The sequence below is a fragment of the Phyllobates terribilis genome, unplaced genomic scaffold (assembly GCF_046119375.1).
Source record: "Phyllobates terribilis strain yellow unplaced genomic scaffold, ASM4611937v1 Scaffold_11__3_contigs__length_659146591, whole genome shotgun sequence".
Lineage (NCBI taxonomy): Eukaryota > Metazoa > Chordata > Amphibia > Anura > Dendrobatidae > Phyllobates > Phyllobates terribilis.
In genome coordinates, this window is record NW_027362771.1 from 364,704,772 (window position 1) to 364,732,500 (window position 27,729).

The window sequence follows — 27,729 nt, forward strand, 5'->3', positions numbered from 1 at the left end:
AGAACAAGGCAAAAGTCAGCAAAGCCCGAGACAACCAGTAGGGCTCGAGACAGGTCTAGGCCAAGCCAGCAAGGCCCGAGACAACTAGTAGGGTCCGAGACAGGTCTAGTCTAAGCCAGCAAGGCCCGAGACAACCAGTAGGGCCCTAGACAAGCCAAGGCCAAAGCCAGCAGGGCCCCAGACAATCAGTAGGGCTTGAGACAAGCCAAAGCCTACAGTGCCCGAGACAACCAATAGGGCCCGACACAGGCCAAGGCTAAAGCCAGCAGGGCCCGAGACAAGTAGTAGGGCCTGAGACAGACCAAGGTCAATGCCAGCTGGGTCGGAGACTGGCTAAAGCTAAAGCCAGTAGGGCTCGCAACAACCAGTAGGACCCGAGACAAGCCCAGGCCAAAGTCAGCAGGGCCCGAGACGACCAGTAAGGCCCAAAACAGGCCAAGGCCAAAGGCCTGAAACAACCAGTAGGGCCTGAGACAGACCAAGGTCAATGCCAGCTGGGTCGGAGACTGGCTAAAGCTAAAGCCAGTAGGGCTCGCAACAACCAGTAGGACCCGAGACAAGCCAAGGCCACAGTCAGCAGTGCTCTTTTCAACCAGTAGGGCCCAAAACAGGCCAAGGCCAAAGGCCCGAAACAACCAGTAGGGCCTGAGACAGGCCAAGGTCAAAGCCAGCAGGGCCTGAGACAACCAGTACGACCCGAGACAAGCCAAGGCCAAAGCTAGAAGGACCCGAGACAACCAGTAGTGCCTGAGACAAGCCAAGGTTAAAGCCAGCAGGGTCCGAGACAACCATTAGGGCCCGAGACAGGCCAAGACTAAAGCCAGCAGTGCCCGAGACAAGTAGTAGGGCCTGAGACAGGCCAAGACCAATGCCAGCAGGGCACGAGACTAGCTAAAGCTAAAGCCAGCAGGGCACGCGACAACCAGTACGACCCGAGAGAAGCCAAGGTCACAGTCAGCAGGGTTTGAGACAACCAGTAGGGCCCAAAACAGGCCAAGGCCAAGGGCTCGAAACAACCAGTAAGGCCTGAGACAAGCCAAGGTTAACGCCAGCAGGGTCCGAGACAACCAGTAGGACCCGATACAAGACAAAGCCAATGCCAGAAGGGCCCGAGACTAACAGTAGTGCTCGAGACAAGCAGTAGAGCCCGAGACAGGCCAAGGCCAAAGCCAGCAGGGCCTTAGACAACCAGTAGGATCCGAGACAAGCCAAGGCCAAAGTCAGCAGGGCCCGAGACAACTAGTAGGGCTTGAGACAAGCCAAGGCCAAAGCCAGCAGGGCCCGAGACAACTAGTAGGGCCCGAGACAAGTCAAAGCCAATGCCAGAAGGGCCCGAGCCAACCGGTAGGGTGCAAGACAAGCCATGGCAAAATCCAGCAGGGCCTGAGGCAACCAGTAGGGTGCGAGATAAGCCATGGCAAAATCCAGCAGGGCCCGTGACATGCAGTAGGGCCCGAGACAGAAGAAGGCCAAAGCAAGCAGGGCCCAAGAAAACATGTAGGGCCTGAGACAGGCCAAGGCCAAACCCAGCAGGGTCCGAGACAACCAGTAGAGCCCGAGACAGGCCAAGGCCAAAGCCAGCAGGGCCCGAGACAACCAGTAAGGCCCGAGACAGAACAAGGCAAAAGTCAGCAAAGCCCGAGACAACCAGTAGGGCTCGAGACAGGTCTAGGCCGAGCCAGCAAGGCCCGAGACAACTAGTAGGGTCCGAGACAGGTCTTCTCTAAGCCAGTAAGGCCCGAGACAACCAGTAGGGCCTTAGACAAGCCAAGGCCAAAGCCAGCAGGGCCCCAGACAATCAGTAGGGCTTGAGACAAACCAAAGCCTGCAGAGCCCGAGACAACCAATAGGGCCCGACACAGGCCATGGCTAAAGCCTGCAGGGCCCGAGACAAGTAGTAGGGCCTGAGACAGGCCAAGGTCAATGCCAGCAGGGTAGGAGACTGGCTAAAGCCAGCAGGGCCCGCGACAACCAGTAGGACCCGAGACAAGCCCTGAACTACTGAACATACATTTCAGTAGAAAAACATTTCAGATTTAAAAATAATTTTTTCAAGTTGTTTGTTATAAAGTATTCTAATTTACTGAGATAATGACTTCTGTGCTTTCATGGGCTGTAAGCCATAATCATCAACATTAACAGAAATAAACACGTGAAATAGATCACTCTGTTTGTAATGACTCTGTATAATATGAGTTTCACTTTTTGTATTGAAGAACTGAAATAAATTAACTTTTTAATGATATTCTAATTTAGTGAGATGAACCTGTAAGTAAAAAGCCAAGGGAGTGAATATTTTCGCAAACCACCAGACTTTTTGGATCTAATATATAGGATCTCATCCACACCCCTCAACCCTCCCTCCTGGCCAGGTGAGGAGAATGGCTAATTGTATGCAAAGACATGGGAGAACACATATATTAGAATGTCATATCTTCAGAAACCTCCTAGTGGAATCATATGTTATATTTTCGAAAATACTTTCACCATTTTAGACACGCACAATAATAGAGCCATAATTTGGATTTATATTAAAATATTGGGGTTTTCAAGGCTTAACCCCTTAACAACCCTTGCCGTATTATTACGCACATTTGCGTTCCCCCCATTCAGTGAGGGCTGCTGCGCTGAGCCCTCACTGAACCGAGCACATGTCAGCTGATTCTTACAGCTGACATGTGCCCGCAACAGCCCCGGGTGGAATCGCGATCCACCCGCGGCTGTTAACATGTTAAATGCCACGGTCAATCTCCGACAGCGGCATTTAACGCGCGCTTCAGGGTAGCGCGTCATAAGCCCCGCCCATCGGTGACCCCGTCACGTGATCGCGGGTCACCGATGGGCGTGCATGACAACCCAGGGTCTGCAGCAGACGCCTGCAGTAGTCATGAGCTGGTCGCTATGAGCGCCACCTAGTAGTTGGCGCTCATAGCACAGGACCAATTCTGCTATATGCAGGGGATCTGCTGATCCCCTGTATGTAGCAGAGGTGATCGGATAGTTGCTGCTTCTAGTCTCCTATGGAGACTATTGAAGCATGCAAAAAGTAAAAAAAAAAAGAAGTTTTTAAAAATATAAAAAAAAATAAAAAAATATAAAAGTTTAAATCACCCCCCTTTCGCCCCATTCAAAATAAAATATAAAAAAACAAAACCCTACATAGACATATTTGGTATCGCCGCGTTCAGAATCGCCCGATCTATCAATATAAAAAAAGAATGAATCCGATCGGTAAACGGCGTAACGAGAAAAAAATTCTAAACGCCAGAATTACGTTTTTTGATCGCCGCAAAATTGCAATAAAATGCAATAACGGGCGATCAAAACATCGGATCTACCCCAAAATGTTATCAATAAAAACGTCAGCCCGGCGCGCAAAAAATAAGCCCTCACCCAGCCCCAGAAAAATGGAGACGCTGCAGGTGTCGGAAAATGGCGCTATTTTTTTTACCAAATTTTGGAAAAAATTTTCACCACTTAAATATAAAAGAACCTATACATGTTTGGTGTCTATGAACTCATAATGACCTGTAGAATAAGAATGGCAGGTCAGTTTTAGCATTCAGTGAACGTGGTAAAAAAAATAAATAAAAAACAACTGTGGTATTGCACTTTTTGTGCAATTTTACCGCACTTGGAATTTTTTTCCCGTTTTCCCGTACATGAGATGGTAAAACTATTAATGGCGTTGAAAAGTACAACTCATCCCGCAAAAAATAAGCCCTCACATGGTCATATTGACCAAAAAATAAAAACGCTATGGCTCTGGGAACAAGGGGAGCAAAAAACGAAAATGCAAAAACGGAAAATGCTCCGGGGCTTAAGGGGTTAAAATCCTTGCACTTGAATACAGAGAAGCAATAATGTCCACAGATCGCATAAATATCCATGGATGGAAAAAATATGCACCTTTAAAATAATTGCTAAACCTCCAATGTTTTCATAGGATTTACTAAACTTAGAAAAACACTTAAAGAGGTTGTCAGGTCAAAAGTGATTTGTCTGCAGTCACTCTGTGCGACTGTAGACTTATAAATTTCCCCAGCGCACACACTGTGCGCTGCGGGGATTCGACGGTATGAGACCCGGGACCGGAGGGTATGTATGTGCTATACATACCCCCGGCCAAGGGGCGTGGTCTAGCTCTCCATAAACTTGTATTGAGCGAGGCCTTCTAGTCGGATGCCCCCACTGGCCGTCCATGTCACTAGACGGGGCGCGGCCTCGCTCCATACAAGTTTATGGAGACCGAGACCGCGCCCCTTGGCCAGGGGTATGTATAGTGCGCATACATACCCTCCGGTCCCGGGTCTCATACTGGCGAATCCCCGCAGCGCACAGTGCGTGCACTGGGGAAATTCATACATCTGGAGCGAGGTGGCGCTGAATGGCCGGTGGTATGTATAGTTTTTACATACCTTCTATTACCGGGTCTGAAACCAGCAAATCCCAGAGGCGCACAGTGCGAGCGCTGGGGTGAGTCATAAGTCTGCAGTCACACAGAGTGACTGCAGTCTTATCACTTTGACCGGACAACCCCTTTAACATTGTTTAAGTTGGAACACATTAATAAAATAATTAACACCATAATTCATCCAAGTTTAATAAAAAAATTAAAAAAAACTTTATTAGAACTGTGCAACTCACTGATATTTTGACTTATCACAGCATAAACAAACATTTGGCATTTCAATAGTTATACTTTTTGGCAAGACTCATGGAGCAATTCATTTCTCCAATAAAATGAATAATTAAACAAAAGGCAGAGTAAAACAGCTAAAACCATTCTCTATTTATATATAAAAAAAACAATGTAAAAAAATATTTAACAGAACACAATAATAAAAGAATTGTAGTAAAGCAGGAAATATGAGTTACATTCACTATTCAAGGAGAACATCGAGTAGAATGAGGTAGAGTGTCAGAACGGATCCCCTGAGAAGAGTTCATACTAAATTAGCTCTGTTACCTACCATAAACTACCAGTATCACCTTTACATAAAGAAAGAAACGGTGAAAACAAATAAAAAAAAAATGGGTGTAAAGGTAAAGAACAAAAACAAAATACATTGCAAAGGTAAACATACTAAAATATTTGAAACTTCTTTATATATTGTACATATATAATGCCACACTATTTCCATATTAATGGCTAGCACACTTGTTAGAAATGGTTATCAGTGCTCTTAGTTGAAGGTAGCCTAAAATACTTTGCATAATAATGCTGTACAATTCCAAAAATGTTGGCACAATGTGTAAAATGTAATGAAAATAAGAATGGAATGATTTGGAAATCTCCCATAGTAATATTTTATTCACAACAGAACACAGATCACAAGAAGAAAGTTGGACATTTTTCTATTTAATTTTAAAAAATTAACTCATCTAAAAATGAATGGCATCGAAAAAAAAAAAAGTTGGGACAAGGTTAACAAAAGTCTGAAAAAGTAAGCGGTTCTAAGGAACAGCTCAAGGGTTAATTTTCAACTTAATCATGTGAATTTGTATAAAAATGGCATGTTAGAAAGGCAGAGTCTCTCAGAAGCAAAGATTGTCAGAGGTTGTAAACAACTGTGTCTAAAAATTGTGGAACAATTTCAGAAAAATGTCCATCAACCTGAAATTGCAAAAACTTTCAATATCCCACCACCTATAGCACATTATTTCATCAAAAGATTCAGAGATTCTGGAGAAATCCATGTGCACAAGAGACAAAGCGGACGGTCAATATTGGATGATTGTGAGCCATGTGCCCTCAGGCAGTACTGCATTGAAATAACCGCTATGGCCCTGGCCAAACTTTGATGGCAGCAACCAGGGGCGTACATAGAAGTCATGGGGCCCCATAGAAGAAGCTCTAATTGGGCCCCCCCCCCCCTACAAAAAATAAATATTTGTCTGTGTCACAGAAAAGCAGATCTCATAACTTTCCAGCCTTTACATAGTAATTTACCTCTTTCTGAAGTCGTAGATTCCTTTTTCATTGCCCCCATAAAGTATTATGCCAACAAAAGTGCCCCCCAAACAGTATGATACCCCTATGGTGCATTCCTCCACATGCACAGTATAATGACCCTATTGTACCCCACTTCAACTCCCCCGACAAAGTATGGTGACCCTAACACAGTATAATCCCCCACCTGTGAACCCCACAGAGCCCTCCATACACTCTCATGGCCCCACACAGCCCTCCAAACAGTATAATGGCCCCCACACAGCCCTCCAAACAGTATAATGACCCCACACAAACATTCACACTGTATAATTGCTTTCATACAGTATAATGGCCCCCACATAGCCCTCAAAATATTATAATGGCCCCACATAGCCTTCCATGTAGTATAATGCACCACCAATAATCTTCCATATAGTATAATGCGCCCTCATAATCCTCCATATAGTATAATGCACCCCCCATAAACCTCCATATAGTATAATGCGCCCCCCATAAACCTCCATATAGTATAATGAACTTCCCATGGTCCTCCATAGAATATAATCCATTCCCCATAGTCCTCCATACAGTATATTACACACCCCACAGGGTAAAATGCAGCCCCCATATAGTATAATGCACGCCACAGTCCTGCAGTATTATGGGCACCACGTACTCACTGATTTTAAAATACCGTATATTTTAAATAAGCCGACCCGAGTATAAGCCGAGGCCCCTAATTTTACCACATAAAAATGGGAAAACCTATTGACTTGAGTATAAGCCTAGGGTGGGAAATGCAGCAGCTACTGGTAAATTTCCCCATCCTCATATGTGTGGCTCCCTCAATCCCTGGTATGTGTGGCCCCCTCAATCCCATAATCCCTATGTGTGGCCTCTTCAATCCCACAATCCCTGGTATGTGTGGCCTCTTCAATCCCACAATCCCTGGTATGTGTGACCTCTTCAATCCCACAATCCCTGGTATGTGTGGCCTCTTCAATCCCCCAATCCCTGATATGTGTGGCCTCCTCAATCCCCCAATCCTGGTAAGTGTGGCCTCCTCAATCCCCCAATCCTGGTAAGTGTGGCCTCCTCAATCCGCAAATCCTGGTATGTGTGGCCTCCTCAATCCCCCAATTCTGGTATGTGTGGCTTCCTCAATCCCCCAATCCTGGTATGTGTGGCCTCCTCAATTCCCCAATCCTGGTATGTTTGGCCTCTTCAACCCCCCAATCCTGGTATGTGTGGCTTCCTCAATCCCCAAATCCTGGTATGTGTGGCCTCCTCAATCCCCCAATCCCTGGTATGTGTGGCCTCCTCAATCCCTAAATCCTGGTATGTGTGGCCTCCTCAATCCCCCATTCCTGGTATGTGTGGCCTCCTCAATCCCCCATTCCTGGTATGTGTGGCCTCCTCAATCCCTAAATCCTGGTAAGTGTGGCCTCCTCAATCCCCCATTCCTGGTATGTGTGGCCTCCTCAATCCCCCATTCCTGGTATGTGTGGCCTCCTCAATCCCCCATTCCTGGTATGTGTGGCCTCCTCAATCCCCCATTCCTGGTATGTGTGGCCTCCTCAATCCAAGTATCCTGGTATGTGTGGCCCCCTCATCCCCCAATCACTGCACATAAAACAATAAACACTTATACTCACCTTCCTTCCCCCCCTCTGCTCCAGCGCTGCGTCCTGTCTGCAGCAGCTCATGTCGGCATCTGAGCTGCGCGCGCTCTCAGAAGCCGAGGTGAGCGACTGCCGGCACATTCACTCCTCTCCACGCCGGGACTATGGGCGTGAAGCGTGAATATGCTTTCTCTTCAGCAGCGGGCACTGACAGGAGCCGCTGCTCTGCGCTCCTCCCTGCCGCTACTAAAGAGAATGAATATTCCGTCTTCTCCACGCCCATGGGAGTGGAGAAGAGGGAATATTCATGTCTCTTTAGCAGCGGGCACACGTGGTAGCTGCAGCAGTGGCTACTGTGTGTGCTCCGCTCCTCCACTGCCGCAACCCGCTCCTCTGCCGCCGCAACCTCCTACTCACCTATCCTCCTCGTTCCCACGTTCTGCTTGGGGCCCTCATGAGCCCCCTCCGGCCACGGGCCCCATAGCAGTGGCGTGGTCTGCCGCCATTGGCGGTACGCCACTGGCAGCAACTCATCTCAGTTTCTAAATTAGATAATTATTTTTTGCAAATGAAATGGAAAAATGTGTAACTTTTATCTTCTACTATATGTTCTATCATCTGGTGTGAATAAAATATGGCTATAAGACTTCAAATCATTGCATTCTTGTTTTCTTTATATTTACACAACATCACAACTTATATTGAATTATGGTTGTACATTTGGTGTCTGTCTAAAGGAATGGTAAAGTAAAGACATGCAAAAGTGCAAAATGAGTATGAACTGGTGTGATTGACTTAAAAAGAAATCTTTTGTTTTAATACCAAAGAATCCTTTTATTGAACGCCCACAATAATGTTTGTACATAATTCCAGAATTGTCACTTCTAGCTATGAATGAAGGAGTCGTATCCATCCTTTGATGGTGAAATTACCCATATGCCAGCTTGATGAATTAGAAACCAAAGGAGAGAAGTTTACTTAAAATGGTTATATTTTTCTTTTTGGCACAAATCCTATATTTTTAATAACCCTTGTGGCTTGATTTCATGTGAACATATAAATTATGATTAATAGTAGGAAATGTTTCACAGGTGCCAGTATTTAATAAAATAATCTACATTGTATCGAGCTTAATTACCATATACAAGAAACTGTAAGGCTATGTTCACACATTGGTTTTTGTTGCTTTTTTTTCTGCAGGCAAAACCTGCTCTCTTGGCAGTAAAGAAGCTGCTTACAAAAAGCAGGTTTAGCTGCATACTTTAGGATCACAAAGTTCAGCTTTGCTTCCACCACAGAAGCATGAACAATGCAAGTTGCTAGGTCACGAATGAAAGACCCATAAAACTATTTTGGAAAAAAAGGCAATTTGATCAATTTATTTAGTGTAGTGGGAAAATATTTTTATATGTGAAGAAATAGTGACTATTCTGAACAAAAAAAAAAGTTTACATGAGTTCATGAAAAAATACACAATTACAAACATAACAGGGGGGAGTGAATTGATCAGGAGTTGGTTTCCTAAGACATTGGCAGAGCATTGAGTTTGTAGGACACTTTACTTTCACAATTTGGTCAGTCCTTGAGTTGGTTGGGTATTGTTTAATTTCACACTTTGGTCAGCCAATTTTTACTTTATGCATATGACTAATTTAATTAAACTGTACTAATCCTAACTGCCATTCTAAGGTGAGGAGACCAAGACATTATGGTTAAAAGTTGGGAAGATCACAAAAATAAATGCGTTTCACATTCTGCTGTACCAGCTTTTTTCACACAGCAAAACCTGATACCAGTATTTTTTGCTGCATTTTTGTTGTGTTTTTTGCACAAACGCTGCAAAAACGCTGAAGGAAGAGACATGCTGCAGTTTTCAAAAATGCATGAGGTGAGCTGAGTTCATTGGACATGACCTCGGCTCGTCACAGCCAGACACTGAGGAGCGCAAGCATGCCTGCGCTTCTCAGTGTCTGCGGCATGGCAGGCTGGATGGCAGCTTTCGGCTGTGATCCAGCCTGTCATGTGAATTTAGCAGAGCTGAAGCTGTCCTGGGAACCATGGAAAGGTAAGGATGAGGTTGCTTTATTATTTTACTTTTATTGCAGAAGACATTGGCTTCAGCTGGAATGGGCGTGATGGTAAGTAGGGTTTAATTTAGAACAGTAAAGAATTGTGTGTTTATTTCAATTAAAGGACTTTATTCTGGGTGTTTGTGTTATTTTTTAACTTTGACTATGGGGTTAGTAATGGGGGTGTCTTATAGACGCCTCTCCATTACTAACCTGGGCTTGATGTGAGCTGGCATTATAAGCTGACATCAACCCCAACCCTATTACCCCACTGCCACCGCCTATGGGCAGTGGGAAGAGCGAGGCTAAGTGCCAGAATTGGCGCATCCTATGGTTGCTCCATTTCTGGGGCAGCGGACGGCTGGTGTTTCTAGCCTGGGAGGGGGCCAATATTCATGGCACCCTTCCTGGGCTAGTAATATCAGCCCCCAGCTGGCTGCCTAGCCTTCGCTAGCTATTAAAATAGGGGGGACCCCACGTCATTTTTTTGGGGGTCCCCCATTTTAATAGCTAGTAAAGGCTAGGTATTCAGCTGGGGGCTGATATTAGTAGCCTGCGAAGCTCCGTGGGTATTACCCCCTTCCCAGGCTTCAAACATCTGCCCCAGCAGTCTGCTTAACCTCCGCTAGAGACTAAAATTACGGGGAACCCCACGCCAATTTTTTTTTTAATAAATCCTTTATTTTAACACTAAATGACAAGTACAGTAATCAACACTATCGCTGTACTTATTATATATGTGACTGACATGTTTCTATCTATCTAATCTATGTGTGATGCTCTATTCTTTCTATTCAAAATTGTCGGGTACCGATGCTGAATTGCCGGACGGCTTTTTTAAAGAGACGGTGCATGAAAACACTATTATTTTTTTTAATAAATCCTTTAACACTAAATGACAAGTACAGTAAGCTGAGCGCTGCCATCCAGCTTGTCATCCTTCAGAGACACTGCAGAGCGCAGGCATTATGGGAACTTCCGATTCCGGTATTCGATATTCTAAAAGTATCGGAACTCCGATACCGCGAATATCGGTCGATACCCGATATTTCAGTATCAGAATGCTCAACACTAGTGGACACATATAACTTATGTTTGCTAGACACTGCGCACAGACATGGTACCTGGCGTGCCATATCATGATAATTTGCGCACACTTTCCAATAGCAAACCTGTCTGAACGATTAACAAAGTAAAGGATTATGATTTTTAATTACCCCTGCATGTCATCTGGTTAACATTAAGTGATGATCACAAGATATGAACAGTTATACGCAAAGCATCTAAAACTACTCAGTTTTTATAGCAAAAGCTGCTTTCTGTACACTAAAATAGCAAGACACGACCGAAAAATACATCTTTGGTTACAATTTTTCCCTTAGTATATAAAGCAATATGTTAAAAAATAGGTCATCTAATACTGTTATAATAAAGAGCTAATAGCTAAATACTAAACTTGTAACTTGGAAGTTTTTGGACTTGACTAGTTAAAGACTAAGGTAGTTTAAAATGCATTTCTGCACTAATACAGTCACTACTACTACTTGGCAGCTATGCCAACAACAAAATAGTAGATTTTTTTTTTCTTTTGGGAAAAAAAATATTTTATCCCTTAAGCAATAAAGAACAATCTTTGGTATGATAAGGCAAAAAAAAAAAAGCAAGCACAGTTTTTGAAGACTGTATATAATTTACCAGTCACATACGAAGTAAAGAGATTATGGGAACTTATTTTGTGATAAAGCAAAGTTCTATTCAATACAGTGGTGGCCAAAAGTATTGGCACCCCTGCAATTCTGTCAGATAATACTCAGTTTCTTCCTGAAAATGATTGCAATCACAAATTCTTTGGTATTATTATCTTCATTTAATTTGTCTTCAATGAAAAAAAACACAAAAAGAATTGTCCTAAAGCCAAATTGGATATAATTCCACACCAAACCTAAAAAAGGGGGTGGACAAAAGTATTGGCACTGTTTGAAAAATCATGTGATGCTTCTCTAATTCGTGTAATTAACAGCACCAGTAACTTACCTGTGGCACCTAACAAGTGTTGGCAATAACTATATCACACTTGCAGCCAGTTAACATGGATTAAAGTTGACTCAACCTCTGTCCTGTGTCCTTGTGTGTACCACATTGAGCAAGGAGAAAAGAAAGAAGACCAAAGAACTGTCTGAGGAATTGAGGAACCAAATTGTGAGGAAGCATGAGCAATCTCAAGGCTACAAGTCCATCTCCAAAGACCTGAATGTTCCTGTGTCTTCCGTGCGCAGTGTCATCAAGAAGTTTAAAGCCGATGGCACTGTGGCTAACCTCCCTAGATGTGGACGGAAAAGAAAAATTGACGAGAGATTTCAACGCAAGATTGTGCGGATGGTGGATAAAGAACCTCGACTAACATCCAAACAAGTTCAAGCTGCCCTGCAGTCCGAGGGTACAACAGTGTCAACCCGTACTATTCGTCGGCGTCTGAATGAAAAGGGACTGTATGGTAGGATACCCAGGAAGACCCCACTTCTTACCCCGAGACATAAAAAAGCAAGGCTGGAGTTTGCCAAAACTTACCTGAGAAAGCCTAAAACGTTTTGGAAGAATGTTCTCTGGTCAGATGAGACAAAAGTAGAGCTTTTTGGGAAAAAGCATCAACAGAGTGTACAGGGAAAAAAAAGAGGCATTCAAAGAAAAGAACACGGTCCCTACAGTCAAACATGGCGGAGGTTCCCTGATGTTTTGGGGTTGCTTTTCTGCTTCTGGGACTGGACTGCTTGACCGTGTGCATGGCATTATGAAGTCTGAAGACTACCAACAAATTTTGCAGCATAATGTAGGGCCCAGTGTGAGAAAGCTGGGTCTCCCTCAGAGGTCATGGGTCTTCCAGCAGGACAATGACCCAAAACACACTTCCAAAAGCACTATAAAATGGTTTGAGAGAAAGCACTGGAGACTTCTAAGGTGGCCAGCAATGAGTCCAGACCTGAATCCCATAGAACACATGTGGAGAGATCTCAAAATGGCAGTTTGGAGAAGGCACCCTTCAAATATCAGGGACCTGGAGCAGTTTGCCAAAGAAGAATGGTCTACAATTCCAGCAGAGCATTGTAAGAAACTCATTGATGGTTACCGGAAGCGGTTGTTCGCAGTTATTTTGACTAAATGTTGTGCAACCAAGTATTAGGCTGAGGGTGACAATACTTTTGTCTGGCCCATTTTTGGAGTTTTGTGTGAAATGATCAATGATTTGATTTTTGCTTCATTCTCTTTTGTGTTTTTTCCTTGCAAGCAAATTAAATGAAGATAATAATACCAAAGAATTTGTGATTGCAATCATTTTCAGGAAGAAAAGGAGTATTATCTGACAGAATTGCATGGGTGCCAATACTTTTGGCCACCACTGTAGGTACTAAAAACATGACTGAGGAATGAAGTACCTAATGAACTTAAAAAAATATTACTTTATCAAAAGTATTCACCAAATAATTCATACTTTCAGGAGCTGCAGTAGCTGAGATATTGGGTGTCCTTCCGCAGGGTCTTTACACTAGAGAGCTGGCTTATGCCTGAAAACACCACTGATCACCTTGTCCTTTAGTTCTCCTCCATACTATAGGCTTCCATACTCATTACCTGAAAGTAGTCGGAACCCACATATTTTGATGGGACCAGCTCAGGCCCAATCACAGGTGTCAGGAAAGAGAAAGATTGGGCAGATTGGAATCAAATTCCCAGTCCTCTTATTCTCCTGCCAGATAAACCAAGTGTTCATGTGTTTGGGGGAGGCAGGAAGGAGCGGATAGCCAAAATGCCAGTTCAGTGGGCAAATATTTCATGTGTACAGGCATCATCAAAAAATGACCTATTGTTTAAATCAGGTTTTTTGTGTTAAGTGTAAACATTTTGCAATCTGTTTTAAAAAAATGTAAAAAAAAAAGAAATCTTGCAATTTTCACAATGGGCTTTTTAGACTATTGATTCAGGAACCACAATGGTCCGCTACCGACTGTCTTTTGTATTGAAGTGTCAGATGATCCTGTGCAAAGTGACATTGTGAAGGGAGGTGAAATCACTACTGTGAATGGTGGAACTTGTGTTATCAGCTGTGTATAAAGTAGTTAGCTGTCATTGTAATAATGTCTGATGATAAGGAGCCTCCTGAAAACCCTTAGTAAAAGGACAAGAAAGTAGAAGTCTAAAAAAGCCCAAGTGACCAGTGTTAAAATTTTAGAGAAAACAAAAGAAAAAGAAAATTACCCGTTTTGTTTTTTTAGATACATGCAGCAGAAAAACTGGATTTAAACAACAGGATAATTTCTGATGACAGACTCCCATTAATGCAGTGTAAGGACTCCTCAGATCTCAGCTTCCTGAACTCCTGTACAGAAGAATTTTGGATAGTTGGAAATGAGATTATCTGCTCCCACATCTTAACTATCAGGTGTTAAGCTGCTTATAGACATTAAATATGCAGGATGGACGATATAACTTCTATACGAGTTGTCCAAAGTGTCTGGCAACTGCTCCCGTTCTCCTCCATGGAACGAAGATGCTCATCAGACCCAACCAAACAGGCACATGAAGGAATCCGTCACCGTTTAGGCTGAAAGCAGCATTGTCCTGCACATTCCTAATGTCTATAGAAGGCTTTGCGTCTTAATTTTAGCCACGTTATCTCTGCTCTCAATGAGTCACACGTGACAGGTAATCTTTTATAATGTAGCCAAGTAACTGACCTACTTCATCTCCTTTCAAAATCAAATATGAGCATGATACCCTGTCACATTAGCCCCATATATTTATGGGATAGACACAAAAAACACTATTCCCTGAGTCCAGGAAATGTCCTGAGTGATGTCCTGAATTCCTCGCAGTAAGGCAGTTCTGTGTAACGGAGATACTTGAAGGCACAGTTGTTACAAGGTAGTGACTGTTCATGAGAAAAGTTGGTCTCCTTAAAGACACATATAGAGGCAGTCATCAATTCATTAAGGTAGAGATGGTTCATAGCATTATCCATTTGTAATACATTAGAAGAGCTTTAGAAAAAGCCATGTAATGGGTGTTGCCTTTACAACTCCTTAAGTAACACATTCATCACACATAAAAAGCAATAATAATAAAAACCCACAAACATACATACATTTAGGAAGTACCTTGGATGAAGGTTAAGGGGCAACAAACAAACACAAATGTGGGTAAAGCAGCGAAATGAAGTCCATAATGTGACCAGCTGAGGTAGACATAAATCAAAGAGACTGCTTGACGTCTCTTTACAACAAAGACAAATGGCATAAAACCTGGAGAGTTTCAGAGCCATTCACCATCCAGCAAAGCAACCTTCAATGTCAATAGATTTACTCAGCGAAACATTCTGAAGAAAAATGATAGATTTGATCTGAGACACCAGATTTCACAAACATTTTCTTTTTTTTTGCTCTGTCATTGTCCTTCGAACAGGCAAATGGCTGGAATATCTGGCTTCAGGAATTTTTTTTTTCTTGAAATGTTTAGGAAATATGGATAATTTGAGGTATTGAGGAAATGCGCTCCTCAAGAATTGACACTGGGAGATTTTCCATGTTTGCTTAAGGAAGGGTCCTTTCCACATTCTTCAACACTGAATGAGTCGGGTGTGGGCGGTGAGGTACTGATCACAGAGCAGAGGTGAATTTCATCAGTAGACTCATGGGAATACCGCCCAGAATCACTGGTTTCATGACTTTCCTCGCTGTTCCCAGAATGTTCTGTGTCTGCTGCTATGCTATGTCGCATCTGGAATGTGCCAGGATGACCAGGTGATGTGGGAGACCCGTCCTCTCCCATCAGGACCGTTGTGCCAGGACAATATACAGAAGTCTTAGTTTTTCTTTTGTACTGCGTAAAAAAAAAAAAAATTAAATATAATGCACTATTTTTACATATACCGTATTTTTCGGACTATAAGACGCACCGGACCATAAGACGCACCTAGGTTTTAAAGGAGGAAAATAGGAAAAAAAAATTCAAGCAAAAAATGTGGTCATGATGCCCTGTTATGGGGGAGGGGGTCTGCTGCTGACAATGGTATTGGGGTAATGTCCCCCAATTCTGTTAATATCCTCCATCCTGGTATGTATGGCCCCTCCTTCCTGATATAAGTGGCCCCCATCCCATTCTGGTATGCATGGCACCCCTTTATAACCCATCCTGGTATGCATGGCACCCATTTATACCCCATCTTGGTATGCATGGCACCCCTTGAGCCCCCATCCTGGTATGCATGGCACCCATTTATACCCCATCTTGGTATGCATGGCACCCCTTGAGCCCCCATCCTGGTATGCATGGCACCCCTTGAGCCCCCATCCTGGTATGCATGGCACCCCTTGAGCCCCCATCCTGGTATGCATGGCACCCCTTGAGCCCCCATCCTGGTATGCATGGCACCCCTTGAGCCCCCATCCTGGTATGCATGGCACCCCTTGAGCCCCCATCCTGGTATGCATGGCACCTCTTGAGCCCCCATCCTGGTATGCATGGCACCCTCTGAGCCACCATCCTGGTATGCATGGCACCCCTTGAGCCCCCATTCTGGTATGTATGGCACCCTCTGAGCCCCCATGCGCCCTCACACAGTGTGAGATGCTGTGCTGGAATAGTCACTGCTCCTCGCACCGGGACTCTGTGCGTGGGGAGCAGTGACAATTCAGTCTGTTCAATAGCCGGTACACTGTACCACAGCGCGGCTCCTGTTGCCGCTCTGTGGTCAGTGTGCCTGCTATTAAAGACCATGGATATTCACTACAACCCACGGGCGTGGGTTGTAGCGAATATTCATGAGCTTTAATAGCGGGCACACTGACCGCAGAGCGGCAGCAGGAGCCGTGCTGCGGCTCCAGTGTGCCGGCTATTAAGAGAAATGAATATTCATTGCTCTCCACGCCCATGGGCGTGGGGAGCAGGGAATATTCATTTTCCTTAGTAGCGGGCACAGTGTAGGCTGCAGCAGGCGGCTGCTGCCTCCTGTGCCCCGCTGATCCCCCGCTGCCGCTCCCCCACACCCACCACCATGCGGCCATACAATAATATAGTATTCGGACTATAAGACGCACCCCCCACTTTCCTCCAAAATTTTGGAGGAAAAAAGTGCGCCTTATAGTCCGAAAAATACGGTAAATACAGAAATGTATTAAACATTGACACCATAAATGCTTACTTGTCCTGCATTGTCTTTAGTATTGCCCTTGAAAAATAACCATTTATTCTTTGTGCTTTGCTTGACAATCTGTCCATATCCATTAATGATTAGATCTGAACCACCCTGCAATAAAAAAATGCATTTTAACATATTTTTAAATATTATCTCAAGCAGATAAATTACAAGATACAATCTGCATATGAGATCTATACTAATGATTACCAGTGGTAGACAACTGTTAAGGTGCATTTACACTAGCTGATAATCGTTCAGAGTCGAACGCTAACGACCCATTATTTACGATAATTGTGTAATGTGAGTGGGTTGAGCAACTGATCGATGTGTCTAAAAAAAAAAGCTGACACAATTGTGTAATGTAAATGAAGATTGTTCACTTGAACCACAATGCTCGATGTTACGATGTAACTATCACTATTCAACTGTTTCATTCATGATTCTCATCCTATATAAACACTGTTTGTGCGTCGTGAGTTCAGATTGCATTGCTCATCATTTAAATCACACATATCAAACTCTGGCCCTCGGGCCAAATCTGGCCCACGGGGCGGGCATATTTGGCCTGCAACTCCGGGCAGACCACCCCCTGCCCAGCATCACATTTTCAACTGTATCGGCATCCTGGATGCTGATATAGTTGAAAGCAATGACAACAGAGGGAGCTGTCAGCTGACACTCCCGCAGCCATCATTCTCTCTCTGTGTCTGATGTTTCAGTGCATAGGGCGTGATCATGTCACTAATTTGCGCCCGCAGTGCCGAGCACTGAAGAGCTTCAGATTGCTCGTGCCAAGACTGGAGCAGCGAGGGACCGGGGAGAGGTGAATAATTGTTTACTTGTATGGAGGACTATGCGGTGCCCATTACACTGTGTGGAGCCATATTATACCATGTGGAGGACTATGTGGGGCCACCATTTATTTGACCATATAGAAAGGTAAGGAATAGTGATGAGTGAGCACTAAAATGCTCGGGTGCTCGACCCGACTAACGAGCCCAATGTAAGTCAATGGGAAACGCAAGCATTTTCCGGTGCCCCTCCCCCCCATCGGAGGTCTGGAGGGGGCCTAAAAATTGAACAAATCGATGGGAACAGTGCTAAAATGATATGGGAGCAGCATGGGGAAGACCCCTGGAAGCATCTCTGACTCCCAGGTCACTGCTGTGAACAATGTGGTCAGAGTATTATGCCACTTTTATGGACTCACAATAATACATACAAAAACAAAGCCAAAATGGATTTTCCTGGAAAAAATGTTAAGGAACATTCTTTCCAGGGTAATGACTTGTATAGAAGGCAAAATAAATAACCAAAAACAAAAATGCTCCTCCACACCTTGGCCTATGTTCACATGTAGCGTTTTTGATGCGTTTCTGCATTGCTTTCAACGGTGAAAAATACATTCACCGGTAAATGTAATTTTAACATTTTACTATCTTAAATTGGTCATGTGTGTGAGACATGATCAGACACCTCCACCATACAGTGCTGAAATGACATGGGAACAGTATGGGCAAGACCCCTGGAAGCATCTCTGATTCCCAGGTCACTGCCTAAAACTGTGGTCATTAGACATGATCCTATATTATTGCGGTAATAATACAGACATTTTTGGCAACGTGACAAATATTAAACTTCATTTAAAATGGGAAAGGTGCATGGCAAGGGACCTGGAAGTGGACGTAATGGTGACGGTGCACGCAGAGGCCGAGGCCATGGGCAAGATGAAACTGTGCCTGCTGAGGGAGCACAACAAGCACCCACATCATGTCGATCTAGCTTCCTGTCCCACTTTCTACGAGGCCGTGGAATACCACTCTTGAAGGCAGACTAGTGTGAAAGGGTTGCTGGTTGGATAGCAGATAAAAAGATAATGCTTCCAGTCAGTTTGCAACCATCACCACCCTGTCTTCCACACGGTCCAGTCTCCGTAGCGTGAGTCTGGACCACATTATTATTATTATAGCGCCTTACATGTGAAAAAGGGGTATAGATAGCAAAAACAATTACAATAATCTTGTAGGCTTGTCGGAAGATGTAAGTCTTCAGGTTCCTTTTGAAGGTTTCCACGGTAGAAGAGAGCCTGATATGTTGGGGTAAAGAGTTAGAAAGTAGGGGGGGATGCACGAGACAAATCTTGTATGCGATTGTGGGCAGAGGAGAAAAGAGGGGAGTAGAGAAAGAGATCTTGTGAGGATCGGAGATTGCGTGCAGTAAGTATCGGGAGACTAGGTCACAGATGTATGCAGGAGACAGGTTGTGGATGGCTTTGTATGCCAAGGTTAGGGTTTTGAACTAGAGTCTCTGGGCAATGGGGAGTCAGTGAAGGGATTGACAGAAAGGAGAGACCGGGGAATAGCGGAGGGGGGCGTGGATTAGTCGGGCACCAGAGTTTAGGATAGATTGGAGGGGTGCGAGAAGGGAGGCCGCAGAGCAGAAGGTTGCAGTAGTCGAGGCGGGAGATGATGAGGGCAAGAGCAATTGTTTTTGCAGATTCTTGTTTGAGGAATGTGCGGATCAGGGAGATTTTTTTTTCTTGCTTGGAGTCGGCATATTCCTCAGTTGTCCTTCAGCATTCAGTTGTCCCTACCCCAGTCCTTGGAATGCAAGCGCATAATATACGAGCCAAACAGGCTACAATACTAAACTGCCACATTTCTCGACTGCTTGCACTAGAAATTTTGCCTTTTAGGGTCGTGGAGGCGGAAGCTTTCCGCAACCTCGTGGCGGCTGTCCCTCGGTACTCAGTCCTCAGCCGCCACTATTTCTCCCGGTGTGCCGTCCCTGCCTTATACAAGCACGGGTCCCAGAACATTACCGTACCCTCACCAACGCAGTTACGGGGAAGGACCACCTAAGCAGACACATGGACAAGTGCTTGTGGCCAGGGATGGTACATCTCACTGACGGCACACTGAGTTAATATAGTGGAAGCAGGGACCCAGTCGGACCCTTGGATAGAACACATCCTCCCGACCCAGAGGATTGTGGGCCCTGGGTCAATAAAGCTTCAACACTATGTTCACAAGGTAAACAGCAGTGGTGGTCGGTCTCCTAGACAACGAGCAAACTCCTTTATGATGGTAGAGGCCACCATCTCCTTAGTTTGCTGGTGGTCACAAATAATTTGGAGATTCGTGGCAGCTCTGGTTATGCTGTAATTTAAATGTATTTTTTTCCTTTTTGTCCAGCAAGGGATAATGTTAGTCTCTTGGTGGCAGCCTTTTGTTAACGGTCAGCTGATGTTGGTTGGTGACACTCCCACCTCCCTTTAAATAGCCACATAATCCATCAGCTGACCACTGGTTATAGTTCATTCTATGCTGACCTCTTTGAAGGAGCCAGTCTTTGGAGAAGCTGCGGTGTTCGTTGCTGTTGTAGAGGTGAAGTTTTCTGTTGGTGAGATAAGTGTATTTTATGTTGTTATCTTCCTATTGTTAGTCTTCCCTTTCTTGTGTGTCCTATTGCAGTGGTGAGACTAGTGTCTCGCTGGCCTGCGAACTAGCCAGGTTAAGTCCAGGACCAGCGAGGGCTTAGGCACGTGATCGCGCACTGGGAGAAAGACCCGTCTAGGGACGATAGGGGGGAAAATAGGGACAGACACAGGTTGGTGTCAGGAGGTGTCCCTTCCCTTGTTCCCTAACGCTAGGGCCCTCCTTCCCCCCTCTATCTCCCATTGCATCCGTGTGTTGTGCCGTCTGCCGGACATCCCCTTGTTGTTCCATGACACTGGTACTTTTCTGTGGGAATGAGCATATTCAACCAGCCTGGAATATCCAGAGAATGGCACGGCATGGTTTGGTATTAGCACCCAGTACCAGAAGTGAAGCCATCCACAATTTCCATCTCAGGAATTGTATTTGGTAGATTGGCTGCCCAAACATTAGTTTCTCACAAAGGATCTGAAGACATTGAGTGGCAGTAGGTGCAAGTTTCTCCAGCATGACCTGTTTGTTAGATATCAGAGGCAAAACAGAATTGGGATTTTGCCAAGGTGCCAGATTGCATCTTAAGTCTTATAGATTGCTGGAGCCAGTCCACAGTAAAAAACAAAAACAAAAACACCCATAGAGTGTCTGGGAACCTTCACACAGGCTTTTCTTAGCCAGGGTGAGAGTTGTAATTCACCACAGCCATATTCTTTAGGTAGGTGAAAGGACTGGCATAGAGGGAAACTGTGTCTACTCCGGCTGTCATTTCTCCGCCACTAGGTTCTGGCCATTGTCACACATGACCATGCCTGGCTGTATGTTCAGCGGTGAGAGACACAGATCTGCTTGCTCTGTTTCAGCTTTCAACAACTCTGCATCGGTGTGCGGTTTGTCACCTAAGCATATAATCTTCAGCACAGCTTGTTGCCACTTGATCGAGGCAGTGCTGCAGTGCTTCCAGCTTGCGACTGATGTTGTCATTTCGGAGATGGAGGCCGAAGAGGAGGAGGAGGTGCAGGAGCTGTACAATGTGATTACATTGAGGTTACATTTGGTTTTTATACCAAAGACCCTGCTATGTTTCTATTATAATATATATACATATATATATATATATATACACACACGTATGTATATATATTTTACACATATACATATATACACAGTGGTTACGGAAACCCCTTTAAAGTTTTCACTCTTTTTTTCATTGCAGCCATTTGGTAAATTCTAAAAAGTTCATTTTTTTTTCTCATTAAAGTACACTCTGCACTAGTGTTGAGCGAGTATGTTCCGTCCGAGTATGCTCGGGCCGAACTACGAGTATTTATAGCTGCTCGGTGATAAGGTTAAATCGCTCCCGTGTGCATGATTTCCAACTGTTTGACAGTTTTATTACATGTGAGGAATGTGTAAGAAATAGACATTCCTCACATGTAATAAAACTGTCAAACAAGCGCAAATCATGCACACGGGAGCGATTCAACCATATCACCGAGCAGCTATAAATACTCGGTGCTCGGCCCGAGCATACTCTTCGAAAGGGTTAATAGAACATACTTGCTCAACACTACTCTGCACCCCATCTTGACTGAAAAAAAAAACAGAAATTTAGACAGTTTTGCAAATTTGTTGAAAAAGAAAAACTGAAATATCACATAGTCATAAGTATTCAGACCCTTTGCTCAGACACTCATATTTAAGTCACATGCTGTCCATTTCCTTGTGATCCTCCTTGAGATGGTTCTACTCCTTCATTGCAGTCTAGCTGTGTTTCATTAAACTGATAGGACTTGATTTGGAAAGGCACACACCTGTCTATATAAGACCTCACAGCTCACAGTGCATGTCAGACCAAATGAGAATTTTGAGCTCAAAGGAACTGCCCAAGAAGCTCAGAGACAGAATTGTGGCAAGGCACAGATCTGGCCAAGGTTACAAAAGAATTTCTGCATTACTTAAGGTTCCTAAGAGCACAGTGGCCTCCATAATCCTTAAATGGAATAAGTTTGGGACCACCAGAAGTCTTCCTAGACCTGGCCGTCCAGTCAAACTGAGCAATCATGGGAGAAGAGCCTTGGTGAGAGAGGTAAAGAAGAACCCCAAGATCACTGTGGCTGAGCTCTAGAGATGCAGTAGGAAGATGGGAGAAAGTTCCACAAAGTCAACTACTGTATCACTGCAGCCCTCCACCAGTCGGGCCTTTATGGCAGAGTGGCCCGACGGAAGCCTTTCCTCAGTGCAAGACATATGAAAGCCCGCATAGAGTTTGCTCAAAAACACATTAAGAACTCCCAGACTATGAGAAATAAGATTCTCTGGTCTGATGAGAGGAAGATAGAACTTTTTGGTGATAATTCTAAGTGGTATGTGTGGAGAAAACCAGGCACTGCTCATCACCTGCCCAATACAATCCCAACAGTGAAATATGGTGGTGGCAGCATCATGCTATGGGGGTGTTTTTCAGCTGAAGGGACAGGACAACTGGTTGCAATTGAAGGAAACATGAATGCTGCCAAGTACAGAGATATCCTGTATGAAAACCTCTTCCAGACCACTTCCAGAGTGCTCTGGACCTCAGACTTGGCCGAAGGTTCACCTTCCAACTAGACAATGACCCTAAGCACACAGCTAAACTAACAAAGGAGTGGCTTCAGAGCAACTCTGTGACCATTGTTGACTGGCCCAGCCAGAGCCCTGACCTAAACTCAATTGAGCATCTCTGGAGAGACCTGAAAATGGCTGTCCACCAACGTTCACCATCAAACCTGACAGAACTGGAGAGGATCACCAAATCCAGGGATGAAAAACTTGTTGCATCATTCCCAAGACGACTCATGGCTGTACTAGTTCAAAAGGGTGCTTCTACTCAATACTGAGCAAAGGGTCTGAATACTTATGACCATGTGATATTTCCGTTATTCTTTTCAGTCAAGACGGGACGCAGAGTGTACATTAATGCGAAAAAAAATGAACTTTACCAAATGGAAAGGGGTCTGAATATTTTCCGTACCCACTGTATATGTACATGTATGTATGTATGTGTATATATACAGTACAGACCAAAAGTTTGGACACACCTTCTCATTTAAAGATTTTTCTGTATTTTCATGACTATGAAAATTGTACATTCACACTGAATGCATCAAAACTATGAATTAACACATGTGGAATTATATACTTAACAAAAAAGTGTGAAACAACTGAAAATATGTCTTATATTCTAGGTTCTTCAAAATAGTCACCTTTTGCTTTGATGACTGCTTTGCACACTCTTGGCATTCTCTTGATGAGCTTCAAGAGGTAGTCACCGGAAATGGTCTTCCAACAATCTTGAAGGAGTTCCCAGAGATGCTTAGCAGGCAGGCTACCTCTGGCGAGCACATGGAGGGCTGTGTGGCCCTCCAAAGAAATGCCACTCCACACCATTACTGACCCACTACCAAACCGGTCATGCTGAAGGATGTTGCAGGCAGCAGATTGCTCTCCACGGCGTCTCCAGACTCTGTCACGTCTGTCATATGTGCTCAGTGTGAACCTGCTTACAACTGTGAAGAGCACAGGGCGCCAGTGGTGACTTTGCCAATCCTTGTGTTCTGTGGCAAATGCAAAGCGTCCTGCACAGTGTTGGGCTGTGAGCACAACCCCCTTCTGTGGACGTCGAGCCCTCATACGACCCTCACCGTTTCTCACCGTTTGTGCAGATACATGCACATTTGTGGCCTGCTGGAAGTCATTTTGCAGGGCTCTGGCAGTGCTCCTCCTGTTCCTCCTTGCACAAAGGCGGAGGTAGCGGTTCTGCTGCTGGGTTGTTGTCCTCCTACGGCCCCCTCCACATCTCCTGGTATATTAGCCTGTCTCCTGGTAGCGCCTCCAGCCTCGAGACACTACGCTGACAGAAGCAGCAAACCTTCTTGCCACAGCTCGCATTGATGTGCCATACTGGATGAGCTGCACTACCTGAGCAACTTCTATGGGTTGTAGAGTCCGTCTCATGCTACCACGAGTGTGAAAGCACAACCAGCATTCAAAAGTGACCAAAACATCAGCCAGAAAGCATTGGTACTGAGATGTGGTCTGTGGTCCCCACCTGCAGAACCACTCTTTTATTGAGTGGGTCTTGATAATTGCCAATAATTTCCATCTATTTTCTATTGCATTTGCTCAACAGCATGTGAAATTGATTGTCAATCAGTGTTGCTTCCTAAGTGGACAGTTTGATTTCACAGAAGTTTGATGTACTTGGAGTTATATTCCGTTGCTTAAGTGTTCCCTTTAATTTGTTGAACAGTGTATATATATATATTTATTGAGGTGTGTCCTGACTGAAATTACAGCATACGCAATAACAGTATAGGAGACCCACTTCTTAATAATGGGAAGGACAATTCAAATATATTCTATATTCTACATTACCTGTCTTATCTGAAATTCATTTACGGGTGAGCTATCGCAGTATGGATAGCGTATTACACCGATCCAGCCAGGTATGATTGCCTTATACTGCGTGCTGCAGAAAAAAAAATACAAATCTATTCTATTTCCTATCGATACCGCTGTTAGATGCATTTGAAATAGAGATAGGTGCTGCTAGGTGGTATAATCAGCTCGTGAAGAGTGTTCATTCTGGTCGCATAAATCTCTTCCACAGTCCATGACTTTCTTCTTTTTTTGTTATTTATTTGGCCTTATATACAAGTCACGACCCTGCAAAGAATGTTTCTTAACATTTCTTCCAGGAAAATCAATTTTAGCTTTGTTTTTGTAAGCTTTATTGTCAGTCCGAAAAAGTGGCGTAATGCTCTGACAACATTGTTCACAGATATACTGTTGGTCAGCGACCAAGGGTAAATGGGTTTGAACAACGCACAACTGGGATAGTTTAAATGGAGTGTAATATCTGGCACGCGCCCAAAAAATTCTGGATTGTTAGCGCAGTAATATCTGATCCCGTCTGATGATCACAGTTTTAAGTAGTGGCGTTAGAGATATTGTATTGGTCAGCAACTAAGTGTGAATAGGCTGAACAACACACAACCGGCAGTCTTTAACTGGAGTCTAATATTGGGTATGCTCCAAAAAATATCACGATTATTACAGCAGTAATATGGGATCATGTCTGATGATGGATAAGTTTCTCTGCTTCCACAATACAGCAATGCGAATAAAAAAAATAAATTTAAAAAAAAAAAAAAAAATCGAGCTGTATTCTGTTAACGAGCAAATGGAGCAGTAAAATGGTGTACTGTATTTCTTTTTAAGCAAATAATCAGGATTAAGAGCAAAAAAAAAAAATTAGCCCTGATATCTAGAGCTATGGATATCTGTAACAGCAGCAGACAGAACGTGAAATAGATCCTATTCTGCTGTATACAGTGTCCACAAACTCTGCCTGCCTAACTCCTGCTATCACCAGTAATATATGCAGCTGGATTAGTCCTCAGAAGGACTGTTAGTTCAGATGGATATAGATCTTGCTGTGGAATACCTAATACCTCACTAAAAACCACCAATTCTCTCTCTCACTCAGCAGCAGCTCTCCCTATTCTGTCTGTTTCCAGGGTAGACTGACGAGCATAGGTTCACCGGGTCTTATGTAGACCCGATGATGATATGCGGCCAGCCAATCACTGTAATGTCACAATCAACATGGCTACGGCATTACAGTGAATGTCAGGCAATCCCCGCATGTTTATTCGCTGTCTAACCCCTTACTTACCGGGGACGTATTAGTACGCATATTTGCGATCCCCCCGTTCAGTGAGGGCTGCTGCGCTGAGCCCTCACTGAACGGAGCACATGTCAGCTGATTCTTACAGCTGACATGTGCCCGCAACAGACGCGGGTGGAATCGCGATCCACCCACGGCTGTTAACATGTTAAATGCTGCTGTCAATCTCCGACAGCAGCATTTAACGCACGCTTCCGGGTAGCGCGTCATAAGCACCGCCCACCGGCGACCCCGTCACGTGATCGCGGGTCGCCGATGGGCGTGCATGACAACCCAGGGTCTGCAGCAGACGCCTGTGTTTGTCATGATTTTGTCGCTATGAGCGCCACCTAGTGGTCGGCGCTCATAGCACAGGACCATTTCTGCTGCATGCAGGGGACCTGCTCGTCCCCTGTATGTAGCAGAGGCGATCGGATAGTTGCTGCTTCTAGTCTCCTATGGAGACTATAGAAGCATGCAAAAAGTAAAAAAAAAAAAGTTTTTAAAAATATAAAAAAAAATAAAAAAATAAAAAAGTTTAAATCACCCCCCTTTCGCCCCATTCAAAATAAAATATATAAAAAAAACCCCCACATACACATATTTGGTATCGCCGCGTTCAGAATCGCCCGATCAATCAATATAAAAAAATAATTAATCCGATCGGTAAACGGCGTAACGAGAAAAAAATTCTAAACGCCAGAATTACGTTTTTTGGTCGCCGCAAAATTGCAATAAAATGCAATAACGGGCGATCAAAACATCGGATCTACCCTAAATGTTATCAATAAAAACGTCAGCCCGGCGCGCAAAAAATAAGCCCTCACCCAGCCCCAGATCCCGAAAAATGGAGACGCTACGGGTCTTAGAAAATGGCGCTATTTTTTTATTTTTTTTTTTACCAAATTTTGGAATTTTTTTTCACCACTTAATATAAAAGAACCTATACATGTTTGGTGTTTATGAACTCGTAATGACCTGTAGAATAAGAAGAGCAGGTCAGTTTTAGCATTCAGTGAACGTGGTAAAAAAATAAATAAAAAACAACTGTGGTATTGCACTTTTTTTGCAATTTTACCGCACTTGGAATTTTTTTCCCGTTTTCCCGTACAGGATATGGTAAAACTAGTAATGGCGTTGAAAAGTACAACTCGTCCCGCAAAAAATAAGCCCTCACATGGCCATATTGACCAAAATATAAAAACGCTATGGCTCTGGGAACAAGGGGAGCAAAAACGAAAATGCAAAAACGAAAAATGCTCCGGGGCTTAAGGGGCTAAAGAGCGCCAAACATGCGTGGCCCTGAGCACGCTTGTTCCTTACTAGTAACAATGCAAGTTCACTACATTGCCACCCTGCTGTAATTCTTTACCTTTTTTTCAGTCAATAACTGAATATTGGAGAATTATTATGCAGTTACCTAATTTGTTAATGAGAGATCCTTACTAGTGATGAGCGAGTCACAAATCATGCACACGGGAGCGATTCAAACATAATACCGAGCAGCTGTAACTACTCGGTGCTCGGCCCGAGCATACTCGCTGAAAGGGTTAACAGAACATACTCGCTCTTCACTAATCCTTACAGCTTTTAGTATTGGGCTGTACTGAAAATCTACCAGGCAATTTTTATTAAGAAAAAATCTGATTATACATCAGAAAACTTACCTTTGTATCTATGTAGTGATTTACTTAAACAGTAGGGATTAAGGGATCTGCATTTTCTTCCATTTGATGCATGGCTTTGCTCTCTTGAGTCTCATGAGCAATTAAA